This window comes from Amia ocellicauda, chromosome 4 (genome assembly GCF_036373705.1).
Source record: "Amia ocellicauda isolate fAmiCal2 chromosome 4, fAmiCal2.hap1, whole genome shotgun sequence".
In the NCBI taxonomy this organism is placed as follows: Eukaryota; Metazoa; Chordata; class Actinopteri; order Amiiformes; family Amiidae; genus Amia; species Amia ocellicauda.
The window spans coordinates 16,971,743-16,997,749 of NC_089853.1; the positions used below are offsets into that span (position 1 = coordinate 16,971,743).

Below are 26,007 nucleotides of genomic sequence, written 5' to 3' on the forward strand. Positions count from 1 at the left end.
TGAAGAAAAAAACAATGTAAGAAGAATGGTACTTAGTATTCCACTTCTCCTTTGCCATTTAGATGGTTACAGTTTGGTATCCCACACTACCATCCATCCTTACTGGCACTACAATGATGGGATACCTGAGAAAGTCTCTTGAAGCAGGACTATATTGACAATATTCAGCTTGTGAAGTGGATGTATAGCTCTGCTTAAAATAGAACAACTTATTGCTGGCTTATTGCAGACATTTTAGAATACATTCAAGTTCCCCTCAATGAAAAATGATAATGGGAAAAACACAGTATTGCATGCAAAACAGATAGCACCTCTACCAGGAAACAGAGATGATCCGGTTTGCCTTATACAGTGTACAGTACAGAAGGTATGACATGGTACTTGCAAAACGGCAACAGTCCACACCTTTTTTTTAATCTGACCAACTCTGCAAACTGACAGAGGCAAGAGATGTTCTGGCTCTGCGAGTTTGGATAAAAGTGGTGAAACAAGTAGGATTTGACAATGAACACATCTGCCAGTGGTAAACTAAATTAAATAAGCTGGGGTTCAAGGAGAAAAAGAAAATCTGAAAAGCAATATGGATCCCAATATTGTAGAAGCATGCTCACAGGCAGACACAACAAAACCTACAACAATTTTGGCCTGCTGCTCTGGTGAACACATAGAGGGTGACGTAGAGAGGACTTGCATTTTCTTTTTGATCCATATGACCTCTTAATGGCTAAATCAAACCATTTATTAGCTATATTGAACCAAATAAGCTAGTTTCCAAAGCAGTTTGGGATAAAAAAAAAAGAAAACTTACAAAAAAGGATGGACTGAAACTGCCATAGAGCATCTCTATCAATGCAACATGATCAAGCTTCCAAAGCCAATAGCTGCAAAACCCTCCCAATATGCTGTTCTTTTGACATAATTAATATTTTAATGCAAGTTACAATAGACAGGATCTAAAATATAATAAGATAACTCAGAGATTCAAGAGCCGCAACATCGCTGTATTATTTTATTATTTCGTTTTTGGCAGATGCCCTATCCAAATATCTTTATTGGCATCTTTTTGATAATTTAATTATAACAACAAGTGAGAAGCAACAGAAGCAACGAAATAACAACAAAACAAACAAACAAACAGAAAAACTTTGCATTTTCAGGATAAATAGGTTGACAAGAAATTTTTGATTTCATTAGCCACCAGTGGTGAGGGGGGGGGCATCAGTGGCAGGCGTGTCGACAGGGAGGCAAGATCTGAAGGCCAACCTTGCCACTGCCAGCTGAGAGATGAAAAGGTCAATCTTCTCTCATCCTTCCTTAGAAAAGAGACTAGTAAATCTCTGCTTTGACAGCCATAATCAATAACACCCCCCAAGAAAAAAATGAAAAAATGTAAGACAAAAAAAGGAACAGCCATGCTAATTCTCTTGTTATTTTTGTATGATTTTGACTGGATTTTCCCCCTGCCACATCTGCAGCTCAGTGGTTTTACCCTTTCGCCCTTCGGTGGAAATGCTCTCCTCCGTTAAAGGCAATTACAGCACCAGCTCCTTGACCTTTTTCTCCATGTCAATGCTAAACCTCTGCTTTCATCTCCCTGCTTATTAAATGTGGTGACAGCAGAAGTGCGGCGCCGGCCCACCAGCGCGTGACCCTTCCCTGTGTGGGCTCTGCAGGTGAATGCAGACACCAGATCCCGAAGACACAGCAGACCAGGCAGGGGAAATTGAAATAAAAACATTAAGTGATTACCCTACGTAAACAACCGCCCCCCCCCGCCCACTTCAAAAACTCTTAAATTATACATTGGTCTGTGAAGCAGTAAACTCATTCCTCAGCCCTTGCAATAATAAAGGTTAAAGATAAGTAGATTGAGAAAGGAGAACTTCAAAACCGAGCACTAACGAGATTCATTCTCGCCGAAGCTCACTTGGAGTCCTTGGCATCAAAAGGGCAGCGAGAGAAATATCTTGGTTTTGTCCCCGCTATCAGGAGGAAGAGTATTTCTCTTAACACACATTAACCTCTGGTGCAGATGCATTGTCCCTCTTTTCCAAGCTCAACAAGCAGCAACCTTACAGCAGGTCAGAGCAGGCAGCACAGGATATTACATTCATCCATCAAGGCAATCACATTAGATTTACCCCCGACAGAATTACTTTAGAATTACAGCTTTATAATCCCCCACAAGCCATCAAATCAGTTACCATTATTTTTTTTATTTTTTTTTGGCCACAGCATTATGTTGCTGCATTACCCCACACGAAAAATAACAAATGCATTCACTATATATTTAATCTCCTGCATAATTAGCCATGATTGCTTGACTATCACAAGCCTAACAGAGCTCTGAACGTATCACCCTGATTCAGTGTCTTGTATGCAAGCCTCCATTTGGACTACATGTATCTTAGAAATGCCTTCAATAATTCCACTGACAGGATAACATTTTACGTTGCACCACATTTCAAAGAGTATTATCAGATCAAGATTTTGAATTATTTTTAGAATTAAAAGAACTTGATGCAGGGATAAACATAATTCTCTCTGACAAATAAGCCCATTACAAAATGTTTTTTGATATAAACCAATGATATAACCTGTTTAAAGGCATGAAAATCAGTCACAATACTAAAGAGAACAAAGCTGGGATTGGTAAAATATAGCCTTTTATATCATCATCTCAAATGACACTGGCTGGAAGTGTTTTTTTCTGTTCATCATTCAAATCATGATGAGTTCTTAAACTTAGACATTGTAAGCCCAGTGCAGTCACTTTCAAGATGTCAGCTTGCATTTGTTTAGGGAGGTGTCCTGGATGCTGTTGTCTACATGTCAGCTCTCTCGGTTGCTGGAGAAATGTAAGCCACAGGGGGTTTTCGGTGCAAAACAGTTAGGAGGTAGGAAGGCGCACCAACAGCACCAAAGCAAAGTGACACATTGAAAGTGATTGCATTGGACTGAGAACATATCTGTTTAAGATCCTTGTCAGGAAGAGAACAGTGGAAGAAAAATGAATGCCACTTGAAAAGTTGCAGCAACAAGTGGCAATGCAGAAAAGTGCATTTCTAAGCCCTAATACTTGCTCTTGAAGTCATGCAACACAAAAAGCCTTTCCTTAACCTAAGTCTTATACACCAACATCAATAAAACCATAAACACCTGATTCAACAAAGAATATTGGAGATAACTCAAATGTTAATGACAAGTCCAACTATTTAGATTGTGCCATTCCATTATTTGACATATTTACCCCCCCCCCCCCCCCCCCCATTTGAATGCATTTGCATTTGATACATCTGTATCAGAACTGCTTAGTGAGTTTAAAGCAGCATACAGATCATTCAAATGTTGAACAGGGAAGTGTGCTTCGGGGGAAATGCTTATTTCCCTTGAGATGCTTTGAACAAATTCCTTTGAAATCCTGGCAAATTCTTCCATTCTTTACAGGAAGTCATGAACAATTTAAATTGTGCACAAAAGGTCTGTAAAGGGTTTTTACATTTCTTTTTCAGGGCTTACATGTATCATGATTTAGGTTTGGAAGAGCAGTAGGTGGAAAATGTGGAAGCAGGATGTATCTGGTCTAAGTGACTGGGAGGAAGCAGAAAAAACTAAGCTTGCAATAAGGACATGATAGTTGTTGTGCAATATTTTAATATCTTAATCACCGAGGCATGAAAAACACGACAACAACTACAATAGAATCAGAACACCTGAATTACAGGTATAATAAACACAAATACAATGAACCCCAATGGTGCTGGATTGTGGGTTGTGAAGTTACAAGTCCTTACTACCTGTAAAGATACTTTAATGTAAAATAAAATACTACTACTACTACTACTACTACTACTACTACTACTACTACTACTACTACTACTACTACTACTAATAGATTACCTGATCAAGGCTGAAGCATGACTGAAAAAATAACAACTGAGAAATTATGTGTCAAGGTGTCATCAATAAAATGGATTAATGCAGTTTCACAAACAGCAACATTAAAGTTTACTTACAGTCAATGTGTGTTACTTCAGTATGCTGTACCGAAGTTAAAGGCCCTGGCTTTCAGAGAGTGAGTGAGAGTCTGCAGTGAAATATCAATGTCTGATTGCTACCTGCAGTGTGGTGCGCTTTTAAACAAGGCTGGATGGTATTGTACCCAGTCAGGAAACACTTTAGTCATCAGGCTTTTCGTGTATCTAATTTAGTGGCTAGGACTTTCATTTTCTTGGATTCAGCATTAATATAGCTGGCTTTATTGAGTGAAGCAAGTAAGAAAATTATTCTATTATAGGTGCTGTAAATGTCAGGCTACCTCCAATTTACAGATGATTCACTGTTTAAAAAAGAAATAAAAAAATGAAAGAAAGAACTGGATCTCATTTGGTATTCTTACATACTACATTTAGCATATTATTTTGAGCTATCACATTCCTCTATTAATTAAGTTTAATAAAAAAAAAATGTCCTGGGGCAGTAATTACATGCATGAATTATGATATTAAATTGCACAACTTTCTCTTGAAGATGCTCAGATAGATAGATAGATAGATAGATAGATAGTCACACTGCAAGATAGACAGATTCAAAAAAGAGAGTGACATAGACAGAATGATAGAGCAATAGATTAAGATCAGATAGGTCAATTACGGTTTAATTAAATAGTGCAATGCACATTCAAGCTCTGCATCACCAGCTTTCAAGGAATAAAAACAAGTGGGCAATAATTCATTAAACATTAATTCATCGTGGTACACAACAAAAGCAGTAGCTAAACTCATTTGCTAATCAAGACATTTTTCATCTTAATTAAGAAGTAGAATTGACAGAAAGGATTACGGTTCCTTTTAATCTTTTTCGCACCAGTATAACCTTAACCCTACTCTACCTTATTATGTGCCACATTGTTCAAATATTTATCACTGCACTCCATTTTAACCATTTCGTTTTTACTTCCTAAACAAGAAAACAGCATAATGAAGTTGAAAAGCACATCACGTAAATCTTTCAAGATGCTAATTTAAGTCCCTATAGGCAGTTTTCATTGTTTCCTTCCCATTGGGTATCATTAAGATTTTGTCTCTCTTTATTCTTAGCACTGCAGGAAATGCGTTAAGAATAACAGCCCTGTGGCACAGACCAAATCAAGTCTTTGACCCATTCGCGGATTTGCAAATTAAAAACGCAGCACCTGAGAGTGTGTTGGCTTTAGTTTCAAGGTACGAGTCTTAATCTTCCGTTAACCTGTCTGTGTGTGTTCAGCTCCATTCTTTGTATTTTGATGCAATATATATTTTATCCATTATACGTAATGCCAGACTGATATAACTTCCCACATCAGAAATAATCACTGCTGTTTATTTAATTATTTATTTAGACTAGAAATGATTGTATATAATCATAATAACAATACTACTACTACTACTACTACTACTACTACTACTACTACTACTACTACTACTACAACTAATCATTATAATAATAATAAAAAAAACTGAAAAAATACACAAACAAAAAACATTCAAACTCTTAGGACTAGGAGGTGTTTTTCCAGCTTCAGCCCACATTGCATATTGTATTAATAATATAAACAATGTTCTTAACACTTTATACAATACCTAATGGACAGATGAAAACAATGAAAAACAGAATTGCTAATTATACTTTACCAGCTGTTTGGTAGTTTCTGCACTTTATGGATTGGATTATTTTGTCGACAGATGCATTTTTCTCTTTTTATTACTGTAGACAGCACTTAATAATTTATCATGTACTACAATTCCCACCACATCTGAAAAAACCCCAGCATATTCTGGACTCAGTAGGAATGTAGACTGACAAGAAAGTATTGACAACAATATGTTTAGGGATTGTATTGTATTTTTCTTTCTTTTCTTGACAAACTTCCAGGAGCTGGAACATTAGATCAGACGGCATTGGTGATACAAAAGTAGCTCAAAATACATCCTGATTGTCCCTATCCTCACACCATATGTGTTGAATCACATTTCTACATGACATCTTAGCTGGGTTATTAACAAGCATTGGGGAAAATTCATATATACATCAGTGGACATTTGATCTTAATTAGCATCTCTAAAGCAGTTATAAAACAATACAAAATAATACACAAAAACAGGCCACCGTTGTTCTATCGCCTGTATACCCCTCTGGCTCTTGCAGGAATCGCGTGGATCTTAAACATGCTTTTACACCTCAGGCAGCTAAAGTACAAACAATCAGGGGAATTAAAAATGCCCCCCATTAACTCTATTTATTCCCATTGTTTTCAGCCAGTTACTGACATTTTATCAGCAATACTCATTAACTGCAGTCTAGAGGGAAAAGCCTGTTAAGGATGCAGTCTATTAATCATCCGAACCCCCCCACCACACACACATTCTACGTTCCTACAAAATACCCCACATCACCAGCAAATGGAAGTAAGGATATTATAGCCTGGCTGTCTGAGTGTACTTAACATTACATTTCAGTAACTGCAGTTGTCTCTGGCATCTCCTTCTAGACGGGGAGCGTTTTGAACACTCCTCACCTGTGTAATGAAGGGATTCGAACCAGATTGATGATAGCGTCTCTTCTTGATGTCATTCCATTCCCCTTAGCTACACAAGTTAGTCTAGTGCCCCTCAACAGCCCATCTAAAAGCCTGACACTGACAATGGGATCCTGCTTGAAATTGTTGCCACCCCCTCTTAGATGCGACTCCACAAGGGTATAAACAAAAATAATAGCAATAACGCCAATAATAATAATAACGCAGATGGGTACTGCCACCAGAAAAGAGATGGAAATGCAAGATCGGAATATAAATGAGGTTAATTAATTCTCCTTGTTAACTACAAAAAGAGAAATCCGCGGCGAAGGGCTGAGGCAGGAGGCGGGGGGGGGGTGTTGTTTTTCCAGTTGTGTGTCGATGAGTGGTTTGAGACTGTTCTGACAGCCGGCCGTGTTTTTTATTTCAGTGCCCAGTTACATAAAGGTTAACAACCCAGACAAAGTAATCACCATGATGATGTCTCTCCGGTCATTAAACACAGTAAAAAAAAAAAAAACACGTGTGGGCCATAAAGCTGATTTAAGGAAAAATAATCACCTTCTCCCTCTGATGAGCCGAGGAAGGCAGTGCAATGTGGAAGTGAGGGCTCTTTGGCACAGTTATGCTCAACGGCTGCACAGGGGTAGACTGCCAACCTCCCCGCTTCCCTTCCCTAAATCCAGATAAATAGAGATTATCCGCAAGTGTCCGTATGCAAGGTTAAGTAATGTTTACAAAAACAAGATCAATAGATAGATCAATGTACTCATTAACTTTTGCTTTGGGACATATCTGTTAATACCGAAGCTTGCAAACTGCACTAATTAAACCATTTTTGGTACATTCGCAGAGTCCTAATATGATTAATGATGATTATCAGACTTGCTTTTACTGTCCGGGTGGGGGGGGGGGGGGGTGCTAGCCAATACGTTTTGAGAAACACTGTTTGTGCCTCAGGCTGGATGATCACAGAGCAGTGTGAAGCTCTAGAGTTTTAAAACAACAAATGCTGTTCAAGTTTGTTTTAGTGCACATTCAATTTCTTTTCAAAAACCAGACTGAATCACATTTATGCAGCTGGTAAACCCTGAGAGAGGAAAGTAGCCACAGACTCCATAGCTCTGTTGAAGTCTGGATATGATGTGATAACCTCACTATGTGGCCTTAATTAGTTTTCTTAAATTCAGGTGGAAAACGCTTTCCAAATCTTTTATGTTATTAACATTGTATTGTTTAACTGCTAGGTTCTAAGTTAAATCATTATGCAGTCACTAATTTGGCAAATTGTGCACCTTCAGGGGGTATACCCCAACAGCTCAAATAACACAAAGCAAATCAGCAGCTACAATAATAAACAGAGGTTTAAATACCTCTTGCTCTTAAATGGATGTGTTATGCTCGATCTTAATTAATCATGCAGAACTGTGAAATCTATGTTTTGAGGTCAAACCTTATTCATCTCATTGGTTTCTGTTCTTGTGAATCAGACTGTTGGAAACACTCATTATTTTATTCCTAGCTTTATATGTGTTGGCAATTCCTGCCCATTTTTGTTGCCAGGCTAGAGATCAGCAGTTTGTCTTACGACAGAGGTGGGAGGTAGGTAGCTGTCCAGAAGCGGCCTAGAAACCCAGAACTCACAGAGAAAAACGGTTCTTGACATCACAATTCTCACTCTGGAGAGCACAAGGTGTACAGCTGCTTCAGTAACTTAATCCTGGTCTGACAGAATCATATATAGCACAGTACTGGAAGTGGACTGGGTATACAATTTAATTAGATCCTGCACATTGATCTATAATCCCCCTTGCCTCTATGTAGGCTACTAACAAGTGACTTGTAACTTAAAGTGAACTTTCCACGATGGAACGGCACAGGAAGAGTCAAAATGGCACACACAAAACAACAATAACAACAAAAACAACAGCAACAAATGTGTTGCCACCAGATTATCATTCATTTCTTTGCCCCAGCAGTCATTGTACCACAGCCTGGCTTACAGTTTAATGGGAGCCTTTTTAGCATTCATGAGCAAAGACACACTCAACGTACCAACAGAGATGAATCTGGGCTTTTATTTAATAATACATTGTAACTAATAAGCCACCAGGATTAAAACATTCAATGCCTCAAGGCTCCCAACGAGATATCCCGGCGATAACAGCTTTTCTTAATAACTGATAACCATTTTCTGACCTTACGAAAGGTGTAGCACATTTCTCAAATCACACACTGGTATCTGAGCTGCAGTTGGTGCAGATAAAACAAATTTTGTCTCTAATCTTTATCGATTATTAGCATAAACTGTGAGAGAGCAACCGTTGTGCTCTCGCAGGCACGATAAAACATCGCTAGGCCCATTAGTTCAGTTAAGCTACAATGCTTTCAAAACACGTATTCTAACATTTTTATGCATCAGTACGGCACCCTGCGACACTGGCTTTGAAATATTGTTTAACACAATTACAGCAGGAGACGTACATGTCTTTAAAGTGTTTATTTCTAAAATTGGGAGATATCCGAGTTGATGGTAAACTGCAAAAACAATAAATGGCTACGCACTGCCGTGCTTCACAAGCTGTCAAGTGAGCAATAAAAAGGTCAAATTTAAGGAAATGATTGCTTTCCAGAAGCATTTCACAAGAAAGAGAATACCATTGATAGGGAAGACACATTTAACAAGAATAGATACTTGTTATTTTGTTTTGTCTATAATGGCAATTGCATGTTATTTTACATCTCACACAATGAAAGCTTGATGCAGGTTGGATGGCAGAAAACGCCAAAAAATGATGTTTTCCAAATTACAATACATAGCTTAAAAACAGTGATGATTTGTTAGCTTATCAAATGGTGATTGACTCTTACATTCTCCCATAGTTTTTCTTTTTAAGATTTAAGTCATCTGTCATGAAAATTACAACACCACAAGAAGCAATCTGGAAGTTAGAGATAAAACAAAACAAAAAATCTTTGTAAATTAAAATAAAATAAAATACTAAAAAATAAACCCTTTCAATTTAAAACCTGAGAAGGAAACAATAGCTTGTGTAAGATTGATATTTGCATCTCGGATGGAAGGCGTGACTCACCACCCAGCACTAGCTTGAAGAAATCACACAAGCAGTTCTGTCTTTGTTTCTCCAAGCTTTAATCCAGTGAGACTAAGCAGTTCACATTAATTAGACAAACAATATTTTCAGTCCTCAAAAGGGAATTTATAATAGCACAAAAATTTGAGTCGTCTGCAAGGGTATGCCTCTTTAAATATTAAAAGCAAATATAAAGAGGGAAATAGCAAGTTAGCACAGTAAACAAGTACACATATCGAAGAAACTGAACACCTACAGGAAAAAAACAACAACTAGCAAATTAATTAATTAAAGTACAGATTGATAACTATTTTGCTGTTGTTGTTTGTATTGTGTTTTATCAAGGGCAAACCCTTGAATGGTGCCAACCGCACTAACCAGAATATATTCACTTTGATAGTCGATTACAGTCCATCTAAAGTAAAAGGAAAACCAAACCGAAACAATTATCCTTTTTCTGAGTGATAGTATTTGAAGAAAAATACTAAAATAGATAAAATCTATAATGTATCTTCCATAGCACTTTTGTGTAGTTGCACTTTTAGCTCATTTTCTTCCAAATAGTTTAGATTATTTTTTTTTCTCCTCAGGACCCTGACAGGCTTTTAACTGTATCGGATCTAAAAGGTTGCACCGCTGAAAACACAAAGCTGAAGAAACACAAATGCCTGGCATCCAGTTACCTCTTCACAATTGAGCTTAAACCTGAAAGAGTTACAGCTGCATCTCAATTAATTTTAAAGTCAAACGAGAAAAAAAAAAAAAAAAAAAAAACACCTATTCACATATTCCCTGGCCCTGTTTGGGCTGGTGCACCACAAAGAAGATATTCAGTGGGAGATGTTGAGGCAAAGAAGGCATTCCTCCGCTATTGTGAAAGTGGAATGATGTATGTAATTATTTGCAGTCTGAATTATTCATGTAGAATTAAATACTAGATAATGAAAGAAGGAAAAATGATATGTAAATAGCTGGAGATACAGTTGATAAGGCAGCGAGATAGAAGGCTCGATTCATTCCATGGGAGATTAATAGCAAAGATAATCATGACTGGGAGCATTCGCACGGGAAGGGTTGTGATGTGTGTGCCGATCATGACTGTGGCCGAGGAGGTAAACAAAACAGGAGACCTCAGCCTATAAAGACAGATCAATTTAAATTAAGCAAACGGCATTCAGACAAGATTGATGGACTCAAGAGCAGGAGACTAATAGCTGATGTCTCGGCGAAACTAGGCTGATCATGAAAAAGGGAATGTGACTCGACTATCAGGTGTATAATAATTTTTCCATTCCTTTCAAATAACTATTTGTCAGGCTGCAGTTTGCTCGCCTGCCATTGCTGTAGAACAAATGACAGCCTCTTCCAGGGATCTTTAATCTGATTCCTGAAATAAAAGCCTCCATGTATAAATAAGTTGCGACTCAGTGCTGTGCAGAGAACTTCCTCCAGCATATTGGTCTGTTACCAATTTTCAACTTCAGTTGTTATTTTTTGTGTTTAGTCTTTTTCCCTTCCTGTCTTTGTGAGGTTGTATAGAGCTGCACAAAGCCTGACCTCTGGCAATACTCTAATCCTTTCAATACCAAACTGTTTCTTCGTGTTCTTATCGCGGTCTACAAATCATCTGCTACTCTAATGCAGCCTGGGCAGGAGAAAAGTCCCAAGGATTAGATAACTTTTTATTTTACTTTAATTTTTTTAAGTCTGGGCATCAAAGCTCTTGATAATTGAGGGCACACAATTATGAACAATCTTCACGTCGTGTACTGAGATCTAATATAACAAAAACATTGCAGTTCAATTGGCTGAGGCGCTTTGGTTTCTCTGCACAGCTGGGAGATCTCATCAGCAAAAGGCATACAGTGTCATTTGCTCAAAATGTTCAGCACCTTGTATAAAACTGAAGTAATTATTCATTTCAATACACATAATTCCAATATAGCAACATACACTTGGCAATACAAAAAAATCAAAATTATTATTATCATTATCATTATCATCCATAATAAGAATTTGAATAATTATGTAATCTTTATTGCAGGCATGCCAGGGAATTACAGTGTCTGATAGAAGCAGAGTTTATATCATTAAGCTTTCATATTGCTCTGGGGTATGTGGAAATAAACATGGGTTTGGAGTTGAACTATAACTGTTTATACATAGGCTTATTATTTAAGTGATTTGGGCATCTTAATATTGAATCATGAACTAAGAATGACAGGAGCTTCAGAAATGGGAAATACTCAAACACGGCATAGAGATGGATCGCAGCTGAATGAAAATAAAAATAAAACACAATTAATAAATGCCCCTCATCATCAAAACATATTTGTTTTCACCAGAAACTCCTTCAATTTCTCCCCATGAAATCCCTCTTGTCAAGTAAAAGATGGCTGCTGCTGGACTGAGCTTTTAAGCTGTACAATTAAAATTAATTAAAAACATGTTAGCACCGCTGTCAGTTAGGTTCTAATGGTGCATTAAATTAAGACAATGACTTGCCGCGGGCACCAAGACAAAGAAAATAGCAAAAGGGCAGAGAGGGAAGCACACGCAAATTCAAAAACAGCTTCCACTACAATTTACATTTCGTACAGGAGACTGAAATAAAATAAGAACAGTTTCACCTGAATAATATAATACAGACTTACAGAATAACACAATGTTTTCCAGTTTTCCTGTTTGTAGAAGGTGTAATCCACCCTCATTAATCTAGCCATTATTTTTCCAGTGCAGTGGTGCCTATTAATAACCAAAGTAGTGCAATTGCGTATGTGATTGTAAACAGTGTATACCTAAACCTAGTCATGTGCTTTAACACCTACAACAATGTACACTATAATGCCCTAATTTATATGAAAAATAATGTGTGTATGGTTAATATAAAATTTAAAGCTGTAAAGATTGGTTTAGGGGGCTCTTGGATGGGTTTAGGAAAAACTAAAAAAATGCAGAGTTAAATATGCTAAATGAAATGTAAAAGACTTCCTTCTTTCACATTCCCACACTTAAGACTCTAGGTCTCATATATATCACACTGGAAGGTGACTGTTTGTAGATTAACCACTCAGAAACCCCACTTCTGAGCTCTCATTAACACTGGCTTGCTAATGACAATGTGGTAGAGTTAACACTATTCATTAGCAAGGAGTCACTCTGTCTGACAACAGTACCCCGGAGATTTGTACGAGGTGTAGCTTTTAAAACTTAAAAACTAGGCTCGCAACATTCTCCCGCAGACTGTTTCCTTCACTGGCTATGTGCACGTCTACAATGACTTGCAAAAGATAAAGTTTACAGTTAGGTTTCTTGGAGATAAGGGAACGTGTGAAATAAACTCCACTTTCAGACTCCAAGAATCCTCCCTGTTTCATCTTCGCAGGATTGCAGTGGAATTTAACACAAGCTCTTTATCAGCAGCTTCTTTCCAGATGGGCTTTTTTCCAGTGGGAATGTTATCAGAATGTATTCCTGATATTTTCGTTACAGTATGGAAAATGATTGCCTATAGTGTATAGTCCCCGGAATATCTTTACTGTACCATTTGCAGATCATGCAGCAAACTGGCTGTTGTTGTTTGTCAGATGTCAATGCTGATTTGAATGAGACAGTGGTGTTTTCTTTCCCTACCCATGAGGGCAAGCCAATACAAATACAAACTGATCACCATTTTAACTAGAAGCAAGAACACCACGATAAAATCTCTCGTTGAAACATCTAAGAATGTAATGTATTTGTTCTGTAAAAAAACATACTACCTAAAAGACGATTCTGTTTCCATCAAGTTCAACAATTTGAGAGTTACTGTCTCTGCATTCTGAATTAGGATAAAATCAATCACATCCTACTGAAAACATTGTAGGCCTACACACCACGACCGGGTGAGCATCTGTTCAGACAAACAGATTTTAATAATATGTTTGACCTACTACATCTGATTTGAGGCTTTTTGTTCAAAACAATTACGGTGGAAAGCATTGGCAATCAATCAGATAACCAGGGTAACGTAAGCCTCAATCCGTCATTTTACATTTTAATTGGACCCCTTTGAGAAGTGACATAACCCTCTGTGGGAAACCCATTCAAACAGCTGATAAGTGCAATCACCAAAAAGCCTCTGATCAGCACAATTTTCCCCTTCGAGGAAGCTCAAGCCCAATAATCAGTTCACAAAACCCAGAGATTCACCCAACTTTCAGTGTGATTTATCATCCTTTTTATAGGCTTTTTGCCAGTATTTTACCTTGACTATTTCTGACATTTCTGCTGATTTGCATGCATTCATTCATTCATACATATATATTCATATATATATATATATATATGTATTTATTTTTCCTGCTGAGTAATCCTCTATGTTTGCTGAGAGGGCTCTCCTCTGTGACAGTGCGCAGTGATTGGATGTTCAGCACTTATCCGATGAGCAGCCCAGTGCTCGAAGCCGTGTAGGGCACCGAAAACACTTCAGCCTCGACACTTTGTGACAAAGCATTCTACCCAGTCAAGTTTCTGAAAGGCGGCCAAGAAATTACAGTAGCTCTAATCAGCTTGGGCTTAGGCCCCCTTGCTTACAAAGGCATGACTCAACCAACAGCCCAGAGGAGGGGAACGCAGCGCCACTGCGGGCTGCACTTCTTTGATATCCTCACTGCATGTTGATGTCTGGAGCTAATGGAGAGTGCAGTATTAGGAAGACACACGAGGAGTGAAAGATACTCTGAGCACTGGATCATAAACCTGGAAGGGGAGGATATGTTTTTTGTCATGGCTATGTTTTTTGTGGGGCGGTTTTTCAGGTCGTGTGGTAGATTTTGCTGTAAACCATTCTATTTAATATACGAGTCCCTAGTGTATTGGGGTCACAGACATTAATTACTTTATATACATAAATACATACATGCACACCTACATAAATATACATACACAAACATACAAATAGACTTCCTCTGGTTCCCCTTCAGGCTGAAAACCATTTCCCTTGTTTCGCAGTTATTTCTTTTCCACTGTAATTTTAACACATTGATCCTCCTCAGAAACATAGCCTTAGGGGGTATTTATAAAGTGTGGCCTGTCATTGTGAAGTCGAGATATGAAATTCCATCAGCTCGCTACTCGCAAGCTGCTCCTGCCGTCTCAGTGTCACTTCTGCTGCCGTGGCAACCGGCACTTCCCCCCTCCCTCTATCTCTCTCTCTCACCTTTTCTTACCTTTATTATTTCAATGCGCCCATCCAGCATAATTTAACTTGTCCATGCACAGATAAAAGCAGAACCATTCGTTTATTTAATATATCATAGGCTTGGTTTTGAAGAGCACTCAATCTCCACTTTTTGCTAAATATATGTATACAGTACATATATTTTTTAAAACATTACTATGCATGAGTGAGGTAGAGTATTGGCCGAGTGTTCGGTATGCCAGGATCACACTGTACCTATTATAATATGCAAGCAATATACCTCGTATTTCTCCCGAGACCTCAAATAATATTAAAAATTGCTTCTGATATTCATTTAAACACTATTTCAAGAAGATAAAAATAGATATGTTCATGGTGAAGACAATGCATGTACAGTATACATAAATGTAACGTATATATAATGTTTAACACTATGTTATAATGTTAAAAAAAAACTTCAGATTTTTATTTTGTATTATTATTCTACAAATTGAAAATGGAAAAAAAAAATATGTGGGTGATTTGATTGGTCTCGATTGTCCATGAAATAGGTTAGTTAATAACATCAGAGATGCCTTGAACTGCAATACACTGTATAAAAGACAAATAAATCATGTGAATAAATCTAATGAAAAATCGAATTACACTTAATTATATTCACTGACTTTGTACACCAAACAGTTCACAGGAAAATATTGGTGGTCTTATCTTTGCTCTCAGAAAGGTTACAAGCATTACGAGACATTTTTAGACAACCAGCTTGCCACTTCCCGGCTCTTGACATTTAACATGTTTTTCTCACTCTCAGTACCAATCTCAGTGGGCATTACCAGAGATTGTGTGCACATGTTTGGCGGTAAGAAGCTCATTCTTCTTCCCCGTCACAACTGGCACACCACTTGTTAACTGTAGTTGCATATCTGTTTCGGGGGTACATTGGCAATGGCAAACCAGATATCATACCAAACTAAGTGATAGCCGCGTAAACCCTGCTTTATGGTGCCCACAGCTTGAATTGGCAGCTGGGAAGCCACTTTGACTGCCCAGTGCCAGTATCTGATTCGCTAAGCTTGGCTGTGAGATAGTGGCTGGCATCCGTCTTAGCAATGCACAGCTTGGTGCTCAATAATGCCTGTTCCCCACAAGATCCTTACTGTCCAGCTCTGGAATTCATCCCATCTCCCAAATGAATGGGAGAAGGCCGTGAATTGGGGGCAGGCGATTTGGAATGTAACACAATGAGGAGGTACAGAGGTCTGGCAGACCTCATCGCACAATTAAGAAATAATAGGTAATTAATGAATAGATAAACAGTCAGACATTAAATTGCATATGGAGATAGAAAGATGGACAGATGGAGGTATATTTTGCATGAGTACATTCAGCAATTGTGCTTATAAATATTTCTCCAGTCTGTATAGTACACAGTACCATAGTTATAGTATATTATAATACTGCACTGAACTGACTAATATGTATGTTGATTCTTCCCTGAACTGTTATGACACCAAAACCTGTCTAAGTGCAAGTTACAGCACTGCAGAAATGCAACAGGATAGCATTTCTGTTCTCCCATCTGTCCAATGGTGTGTGTGTCCATGGGATCCAAGATGTATGATGCGCTATGTGAAGAATAAGAAGAGTGTGACACATTTAAACAGGCGGTGATGGATCTGTTGCTTTTTCAGAGCTGTGATTGAATTACGGGGGGAACAGAAGTGTGCAGGTTTCCGTTTCTGTTTCGAGGAGAAAAGAAATCTCAAGAAAAAGGCCAACTTGACCTAGAAACACAAATAACACAAATAAACCATGCTCAGTCGATCTGGAATTATCTAAAAGGTTATGTAAGTGTAACTTTATTCATTCTTAAGTTTTTCTTTAAACTAATGGAAACATTTCTGTTGAATGAATGACCTCAGATCTTTAACGATGAAAAAAATGATTGTACGTACAAGTAGTTGTAATGAAACTAGTGGAACTAGTGGAATAACTGCAATCAGTGTGGGAATAATGAGAGCCGGTTAAAGGTCTGGCACATATTCATGCTCTCTGTACATGTTTCCCCTGCCTTTTTGGAGAACCAGCTTCTTTGGATGTCTGCCTGCAAGCTCAAAGGACTGCCTTGTGCAAATGTCTTGATGCTCTCACAATGCTGGGTTATTGGAAAAGAACAGTGTAGTTCACACATCATGAGGAAATGATAAAAAGAAGGAAAATGGTCACAAATTAAAGCATATCTTCTTCTGCCCTACGCAGTTCACAATCTGAAATCTTAGCTAAGCAGAATGATGTGTTCCCCCTGTTATAACACAAGTCTACATTCAATAGTACAATGAGGAACCAATACCAGTGCTAGGGTAAATTAAACAGAACATTTGTTATAGACTTCTGAACATTCTCACTATAAAAACACTTTTTTTGTGGGGAGATAATATTCATATTTTAAAATACATGCAGAAAATATAGGCTTAAGTATCTGTTCCAACAATATAGGGTTGCCATGCAGCACCTGTGGTAAAGAAATAAAACTAAAAACTGAAATACATTGTGTGCAACAGAAAAATGATAACACATTGATATTGCATACCCTCCTTGTGGTTAAAGTATTATTTGCAACAAGTGTTTTTATTGTTATTAGAAAGGGCAAATACACCATTTAATAATTTATACCGGTATATTGTTAAGATCAAGGCTTCAAACATTCACCATCTTGTACCTGAGACCTACTACAGATTCTTCATACCCCAAGCCAAAACCTGCACATTTGCCCTCAAAAATTCCCACATTCCTCTGCACTGCCACAAAATCTGGTTTTATTTCTCACGCCGCACTTCAGAGACGTGCTGAGCAATTTCACAGATGATTGTGCATGATGTGATGGGAATAAATCCACACTCAAAATAAATGTCAGTTAAGAAGATATGAAATGGTTTACTGCCTGCTGGACTGTGCAACATATAAACAGGCCTGTCCTCTACATTTTAATCATATTCATACCTGCTCCAAGCAGGCGCATTTGTGCACTACTTCGAAGATGGTAAACTGCTTCTTGGAATACAATATTAGGTTTGCAGCACATTAAAAATGTCTTTGAACAATTAAAGAGATACACTTCATTTGCAAGTCTTTGTTTATTTGTTTTTAAGCAAGCACCTTCACTACACTCTAAATGATCAACAAAAGAATGGAAAAATTGCCTCAGTTGTCTTGCAAGTTCACAGTAAGAATTACTGTTAACCCAGGCCCTCCAGAAAGGATTTAATATGTTTTATGCAATTGACATTCCTCATTAATCCAATTCATACTCCGCCTGTCAGTTCGACTGAGTGGTTGAGACACTTTCACACCTGGGTGTAATGTGCACAACAAAAAAACATTTTGTCAGCAATTCAGGTTGGTAATCTGTATTATATTGACTTATTTACCCTGCCTGAAAGTTAAAAGAGTCAAGGTTCATATCAGAAGTAAAGTTTAAACAAGCTTCATCATTTCCCAGAAAATATTTTTTACATTTTCTCATTTTGTTGGAGGACCAGCGTTTCAAGACAGTGCAGTAGGGGTCACTTCTGCAGATACTGAAGTCAAAACAAGTACAAAACAAAACCACAATGGGATCTTTAGCTTTCTCCTCTGGCCCCCTGTGGTGCTCTAATATGCTCAATGATTTTTGTTCCTATCTCTGTGACCTAGCTGCCACACTACAATCTTCTGTTTGACAATCCAACAACTACTTTTTGTCACATGCCTCACATGCGATCCACTCTCTGGTAAGCAGATTTGTTGTCCATCTCACCTATGTTGTATCCTTTCACCATATATAGCAGTAATTTGGCATCTAATAAAATAACTATTGAATGAAGTCATTGCTGAGAAGAAGTGGCAGGTAGAAATAAAGTGTGTATAAATTCACCTAGACAGCAGAAGAAAGGGTATCAACATCTCAAATAATTCTGAACTGCTAGCAGCATGGCAACGGGGGGGTAAAAAAACAAAAACAAGATCTTGTTGCAGTGCAGACGCTGCCATACTCAAAGTAGCTTTTGAATTTTCCTGAGTATTTTTTACTTTATTTTATTTTTTATTCTGGAACAAAACTAGGCTGATAACTCTTCTTTAAAAACAAAGATCAACACATCTCTAATCAATACAGTTTGGTATGTGTTTCCACGGCTTGATAAAGAGTTTATAAATATAGATAGTTACCAAATCAACATGCATGGCCTTACTTTAATGGTTTCTGTAGATGCTTATAGGGAAGAAAACACACACACTGCCACTGACATGCATACAATATTTTAATCCACTGCATCTACAGAGGCAATGGTAAATGTTGAATGCAGATCTGAATACAAAAATGTTTTTCACACATTTTCTAATAGATTTCTGTCTGAGAAAGTAGGCCTCCAACTACATAACATACAATGATCTGTCTCTACCCTGGGAGCCTTTTGTAGACCCTAGACAAATTGCCTTTGCCTCATTACCCATAAAGTATATCAGCAAGTGAAGATCTTATGTGTTCAAGGGCCACAATCCACGAAGCTTCTAAGCACCTTTCAAAAAAGCAGCTGCTTACAGAAACAGCTGACATCACCTGCTGTTTATTGTCATTTCATCTCTGCATCTTTAGCGTTACTTATGAGTTGTGTGCGATTTCCTGGTGAGGTTTAAGGTAAAAGGCAGCTTATTGCTAATGACATGGCAACTTATTCCATGCATTAATCATTCTCTGGGTGTTCTTTTTTTGGGTTTGTTTGGGTTTTCGTTTGCAGCAGAATCTACTCTTCAGTTTCAAATTGGCATCCTCAGTTGTTGGTGATATTTTGAATCTATGTTTATGAACAAGATATTCCTTAAAGACCAGAGAAAATATTTAATTTGACCCTGGAACCAAGTGGAAAGTTTAGGAGCTAAGAGCACAGCTGGAAATGCAAAGTCAAAAGACTAGATTGCCCTTCAGGTACGGGGCGCCCACTGCTGAGCTGATTACTCAGTAGAAAAACACAAAACATTCAGAAATATTGCTGTGGAGGAGAGTGTTGCATCCATATTGAGCATAAGTAACCGAACTCTTGCCTCCCTGTTTCCCCCTCCTGTTATATCGTTGCTGCCAACAAGCCAGGCCTTCATCTCTCTCTTTCACTGCCCCGGCCTGCTCTCTGCCCCCCGTTTCTCCCTGTGGTGAAAACCGCTAACTGTGAACACCAGGTCTGTACTCTCTCTCATCACCTCCTGACACCTCTTCAAATCTCCGTGTTCAGACTGCACTTCCAGGTCCTGCAGTCTGCTCCTGCCTCACACCTCTCGACTGCTCCGTATCACTGCCATTCCCTTTCACTGCACACGCATCGCAAGTGTTACTCTCCGTGTATTGGGTTTCAACACTGCCTCTTGCAGCAAGTAAACTCATCTCTCACACCGTGTGGTTCTGTAACTTTTCTGTCTTAGTGCATTCATTTGGGTTATTTGTAATCCTTCTAAGACACACTGGAAAAACGTTTTAGTTTTTTCCCCCATATGAGTAATATTAGTACTGTAGTATTAGCAGTACTGGTGGTGGTAGTAGTACTGGATTATTTCTTTTGAAAATACTGCTCTGGTCATCTCTACTTAACACGGCTGCTAAAGAATACTTAAAAAGCTACAAAAAATTAAAGTAACATATATATTTATTGTGAGCAGAAATCATGATAAATAAAAGAGCAGGATGATTTATTATTCTTAAAATGTACAAAAACAGGAGGACATTTTGACAAAATGGCTTTGTGGTTGGTATGGTCTTATAGCAACAACACACTATTTCATAATCATAAAAAAGAATCATATTAACCTTTTTAGTATCTCTGCACATCTCCCGAGTATTTGCCGTGATGGATGAGGTACCTAAGGCATCATAAGGCCCACTCAATGTGAGAGGAAACAAGCACACTCTTCCCATTACTTTGTGGGCTTTAAACCATCAAGACAAAGAGAAGCAATCTAAATGCTCACCAGGAATGTATATTTCCCATTACAATGTACCCACTGCATAGAAATGTACCAGGAAATACAAAAGAAGAGCAATCTATCAGGTTCTGTGAAACCAATATGCAGCTCTGTGGGTTTACCGAGGCTGAAATATGGAAAGCAGAAAATACAACGTCGGCATCCTGACAAAGCTATGTTGTTGTTTTTCCTTTTCGTTTTGGGTATATTAAATAAATTCTCCCCTTTCCATTTTCTATGTAGAACTTTAAACTCTGAAACTCTATACAGCAAAGAAATAACATGGAAATTGGATAATGGACCATATAATCGGGCTTTTAAATTAAAAAGTTACTTTTGGCGGTGGGACTGTGGCTACTGTCCTTAAGAGACTGCTACAATGTCCTAACTTTCCCAGGTTACAATAACACTACAAACAATGAACAACGTTGCAAAGCTATTAAAACGTACAGTCCTGGACAAAAAATATGCAGCCTCTTGGTTCTTATTTTGATAATTAACAAAACTCTGATGCCCGGAGTTAATATTTTCTGAAATTTTCTTTACAGTAAAACTCATCTATGGGTAATCACAATAGTTTTACAAAACTACATACTATGAATAACCGAGGCGATAGCTTGTTAATGTTTGCATGTGGCACAAAATTACAATGGACAGCTCTGAAATATTGAATACACTGTAAAAGAACAAGTGGTATCCTTTAATCTTTTTGGTGTAACGAAAATAAGGCTGCTTCCATCAGAGGCGAATTCTGCCTGCTTAAACCTTAAAGACCTGCCTTGGGTCCTCACAGTGTTCAGTCCAGCGTGATGTCTCGCTGGATTTGATGTGCTTATCCACAAAGCACTACTGTTTAAAGATAAATACAAATCCAGCCGCCCAGATCTGAGGTATAACAGTGAAGGCAATAGGAACCCTGCAGTGAAACCCAAAGCCTTCGAAGTTAGAGGTTTAAAATTGGGGTTTCTTTTCAGCTATTGTTTCAGGGGCTTTTGCTTGGCAGACAAAGGTGAACAGAAATAGACCCATTCTAAATTCACATGTCATGGTAAAGGTGATCAACAGAGCAGTGCAGAAGCAGGACATTTTGACTGGAATTTCTGTGTATTTTAATTTTATTAATTTTTTTCCACTGGGCAGATCTAATTCTAATTCTAGTTCTAATCAAATGAGAGCAGTTTTAGCTGCTCTCTCAGCCTACTCCACATTACTGAAGCGCAACACAATTAGATAATTAGATAGCTAATTGGGTACCTTTGAGGTCAACTGAAAGTCAAGTGGTCAAAGATCAATAATCCCAAAGATTGTACTGTTCTTCTATACTGTAAAAAAAAAAGGCTCTTTATGAGGGCAACACTAAGAGACAGTGGCGGAGAGCTGGTCACGTACTAGCCGTCTGGCACACACCTGCTCTGTGGGCAGGAAAGTAACTCCAACAAAAGTACAAGTCTGCTTCTGTTGGAGACATTAAAGAAGAACGGGTCTTTAAACAGGTCTGAGGAATTACTGCACCTAGAATCAGAATTGCAGAGGTTCATACACATGTTTCGTGAAATACAAAAAGAAATGTAAAACAAAAGAAAAGAAAGCATTTTGATTTCCATGGAAACCCTTCCTTTTCACAAAATCCTTAAAAAAATCACATGTAACTTTCCATGTACTTGTCAGTTGACCATGTTTCCCCTACTATTATCCTCCCCCGCTTACACCTTCCTTTTTGCTACTGGCTCTGAAGGCTTTTCATTTACATGTGCACCTCCACAACCCCAGCTTCCTTTTTTTCCTATATGCTCTGATCTTGCTTTCCACCGTCCTGGCATAGAGGCTGGCACTCCATCACTTCCCTTTATCACTCAGAAAGGTTAGATATCCATAGTGCATTAAAAATCAATACCACTCTAAAATTTACCTTCTCCAGTAAACGGAGACTGACAAAGATTAGATTAAGGGGCTTGTTTCCTCTTGACTTAAAATGCCTCTTGGAGTTTTCTCCTTTCTTTTCTTTTCTTTTCCTTTATTTTTTTAATGCCAAAAAGTGATAAGAATTGAACCCAAAGGTGACATTCAGGCCAAGTTTGACTTTTTCTACCAAGAAGCACAGAAACACACAATAACTGAACTGTCGCTATAATCATCTCTTCCAAATTCCAGAGGTAACTATTTGTGTAAACAAAAACAAGCACAAAACACAAGGTTGATTTAGTACAAGGTTATGGAGCTGGAAAGATTGAACAGCAGCTTTACGCCAACCAAAAACATGCAAAATATTGACAGAATCAATCAATAAATTTACACTTAGAGTTTACAATGATTTTGCCCAGCCTTTCTGATAAATAATATTTGAAGGAGATTAAAAAACAAAAACAAATCTTAGAGCCATTTCTCTGCGAAAGTTCAGATTGTATATATTGCAGAGGTGTAGATTTGCTTTATAATTTTTTTTCACAAAAGATGGAGAATAGAAGACAGTCACAAAGCAAGGAAACCAAAACTTTAACTTAAAGTTGTTTCTTTGCAACGCCTCTTTTCAAGCTCCATGTCAGACTGGGTTCTTGTGTTCGGTCTGTAAGCACCTGAGTAATGAAAGGGATTATTTTTCGGTATACACCGAATGACGACAGATCGAGGAAGTGAATTTTAAACCAGAGGGCTCTGAGCTGGCTACACCTCGTCATGGCTGAGAGAGTCAAAGAAGGGGAACAGTCTGACATGGGGATCGAAAGACTAACGGTGTGCAGAGGAGCTGCATTTGAACTTGGTTGGAGAACAGCACCAGCCGATTCAAACAATTGGGGGCACTGAGATAGAACCATTAATAATGATAAAAAAGTGGACAAGACCCATTTGCAGTCCAAATAAGCGTAGGAGAAAGAGAGAGGGAGAGAATCGATGCTTCGTGGGGAAATCAATCATGAATCCAGGAGGCTGGTTAAAATCAATGTGAAGTGTGTGCCGGGGTCATTTTTCAATGAGAGACACTGCATTATAAACTACAGTCAGACAACAAGCCCAAGCAAGGCACGGCCTCCTTTTCACCACATGTGCGTTAAAGCAAAACCGCTCACATACCGGGCAAATGGTGCCCAAAGTCTTGTAAATTAGACACTCCACATTTTACATGGTGAAAAGGATAAAAGGACATGTGTTGACATATATAGTATTTATTGGTTTTCACTCATCTTTTTAAGTAGAAGAATGAGTATATTTAACCCAAAAACATTTCTTATAATGCACTCAAAGTTCTTCAAGTTTCTCTTCTTGAGGTTCTTCAGAGCATTACAGTCGGGTCCATAAATATTTGGACAGAGACACAATTGTCATCATTTTGGCTCTGTACACCACCACAATGGATTTGAAAGGAAACAATCAAGATGTTCTTTAAGTGTAGACTTTCATCTTTAATTTGAGGGTAGTTACAATCCAAATTGGGTGAACAGTGTAGGAATTACACCCATTTTTATATGTGGGCCCCCCAATTTTAGGGTCTCAAAAGTATTTGGACAGACAAACATAATCATGAATGAAATTGTGAGTTTCAATACTTGGTTGCAAATCCTTTGCAGTCAATGACTGCCTGAAGTCTGGAACCCATAGACATCACCAGATGCTGGGTTTCTTCCCTGGTGATGCTCTGCCAGGCTTGTACTGCAGCTGTCTTTAGTTCCTGCTTGTTCTTGGGGCATTTTGCCTTCAGTTTTGCTTTAGAAATCAAAATAAACCAACCAGAGAAATAGCAAAAACATTAGGTGTGGCCAAATCAACTATTTGGTACATTCTTAAAAAGAAAGAACACACTGGTGAGCTCAGGAACATCAAAAGGCCCGGAAGACAATGTAAAATAACTGTGCTGGATGACAGAAGGATTATTTCCCTGGTGAAGAAAAGCCCCTTCACAACAGTTGGCCAGATCAAGAACACCCTCCAGGAGGTAGGCCTATCTGTGTCAAAGTCAACAATCAAGAGAATACTTCACCACAGTAAATACCACAAGAGGGTTTACCACAAGATGTAAACAGGAAACAGGAAGAGCAGATTAGAGTTTGTCAAAAAACATCTAAAGAACCCTGTACAGTTCTGGAACAGCATCCTATGGACAGATGAGACAAAGATCAACTTGTACCAGAATGATGGGAAGAGAAGAGTATGGAGAAGGGAAGGAACTGCTCATGATCCAAAGCATACCACCTCATCTGTGAAGCATGTTATGGCATGGGCATGTATGGCTGCCAAGGGAACTGATTCCCTTGTATTTATTGATGATTTGACTTCTGACAAAAGCAGCAGGATGAATTATGAAGTGTTTAGGGCTATATTATCATATAATATCCAAATGCTTAAAAACTCATTGGACGGTGCTTCACAGTGCAGATGGACAATGACCCGCAGCATACTGTGAAAAGCAACCCAATACTTTATTAAGGTGAAGAAGTGGAATGTTCTGCAATGGCCAAGTCAATCACCTGACCTGAATCCAATTGAGCAGCATTTCACTTGCTGAGGGCAAAACTGAAGGCAAAACACCCCTTAGAACAAGCAGGAACTAAAGACAGCTGCAGTGCAGGCCTGGCAGAGCATCACCAGGGAAGAAACCCAGCATCTGGTGATGTCTATGGGTTCCAGACTTCAGGCAGTCATTGACTGCAAAGGATTTGCAACCAAGTATTGAAACTCACAATTTCATTCATGATTATGTTAGTTTGTCCAAATATTTGTGAACCCCTACAATTGAGGGAACAACATATAAAAATGGGTGTAATTCATACACTATTCACCCAATTTGGATGTAATTACCCTCAAATTAAAGATGAAAGTCTACACTTGAAGAACATTTTGATTGTTTAATTTCAAATCCATTGTGGTGGTGCACAGAGCCAAAATGATGACAATTGTGTCTCTGTCCAAATATCTATGGACCTAACCGTACATAGCATTATATAGCTTTTCTGCCTTAGTCAGTCAATGACCAAGAATTCAAGTAGCAGTAGCAGTTTTCTATTTATCAATTTCCTGAAACAGTAAAATGCAAATATAACTGAACGCATTTCCTCCATTGGTCCCCAAGGAGCAAGAAATGTCTGACTGATAATCCTGTGTAAAGTTGTATCAGTGAAGGCATACTTTAGGAAGAGTGTGTCGATGAAGCAGATGGACAGAAAAAAAACTTTCCACAATGTCTCCTACAAAGATTT

At 38.2% G+C, this 26,007-nt stretch overlaps 1 protein-coding gene across 1 annotated transcript in view; it reads right to left on the minus strand.

Moving 5' to 3' along the window:
• b4galnt4a (beta-1,4-N-acetyl-galactosaminyl transferase 4a) overlaps positions 1–26,007 on the minus strand; it is a 171,700-nt gene that overhangs the window by 78,498 nt on the left and 67,195 nt on the right. The gene's annotated exons all lie outside the window — the stretch shown is intronic.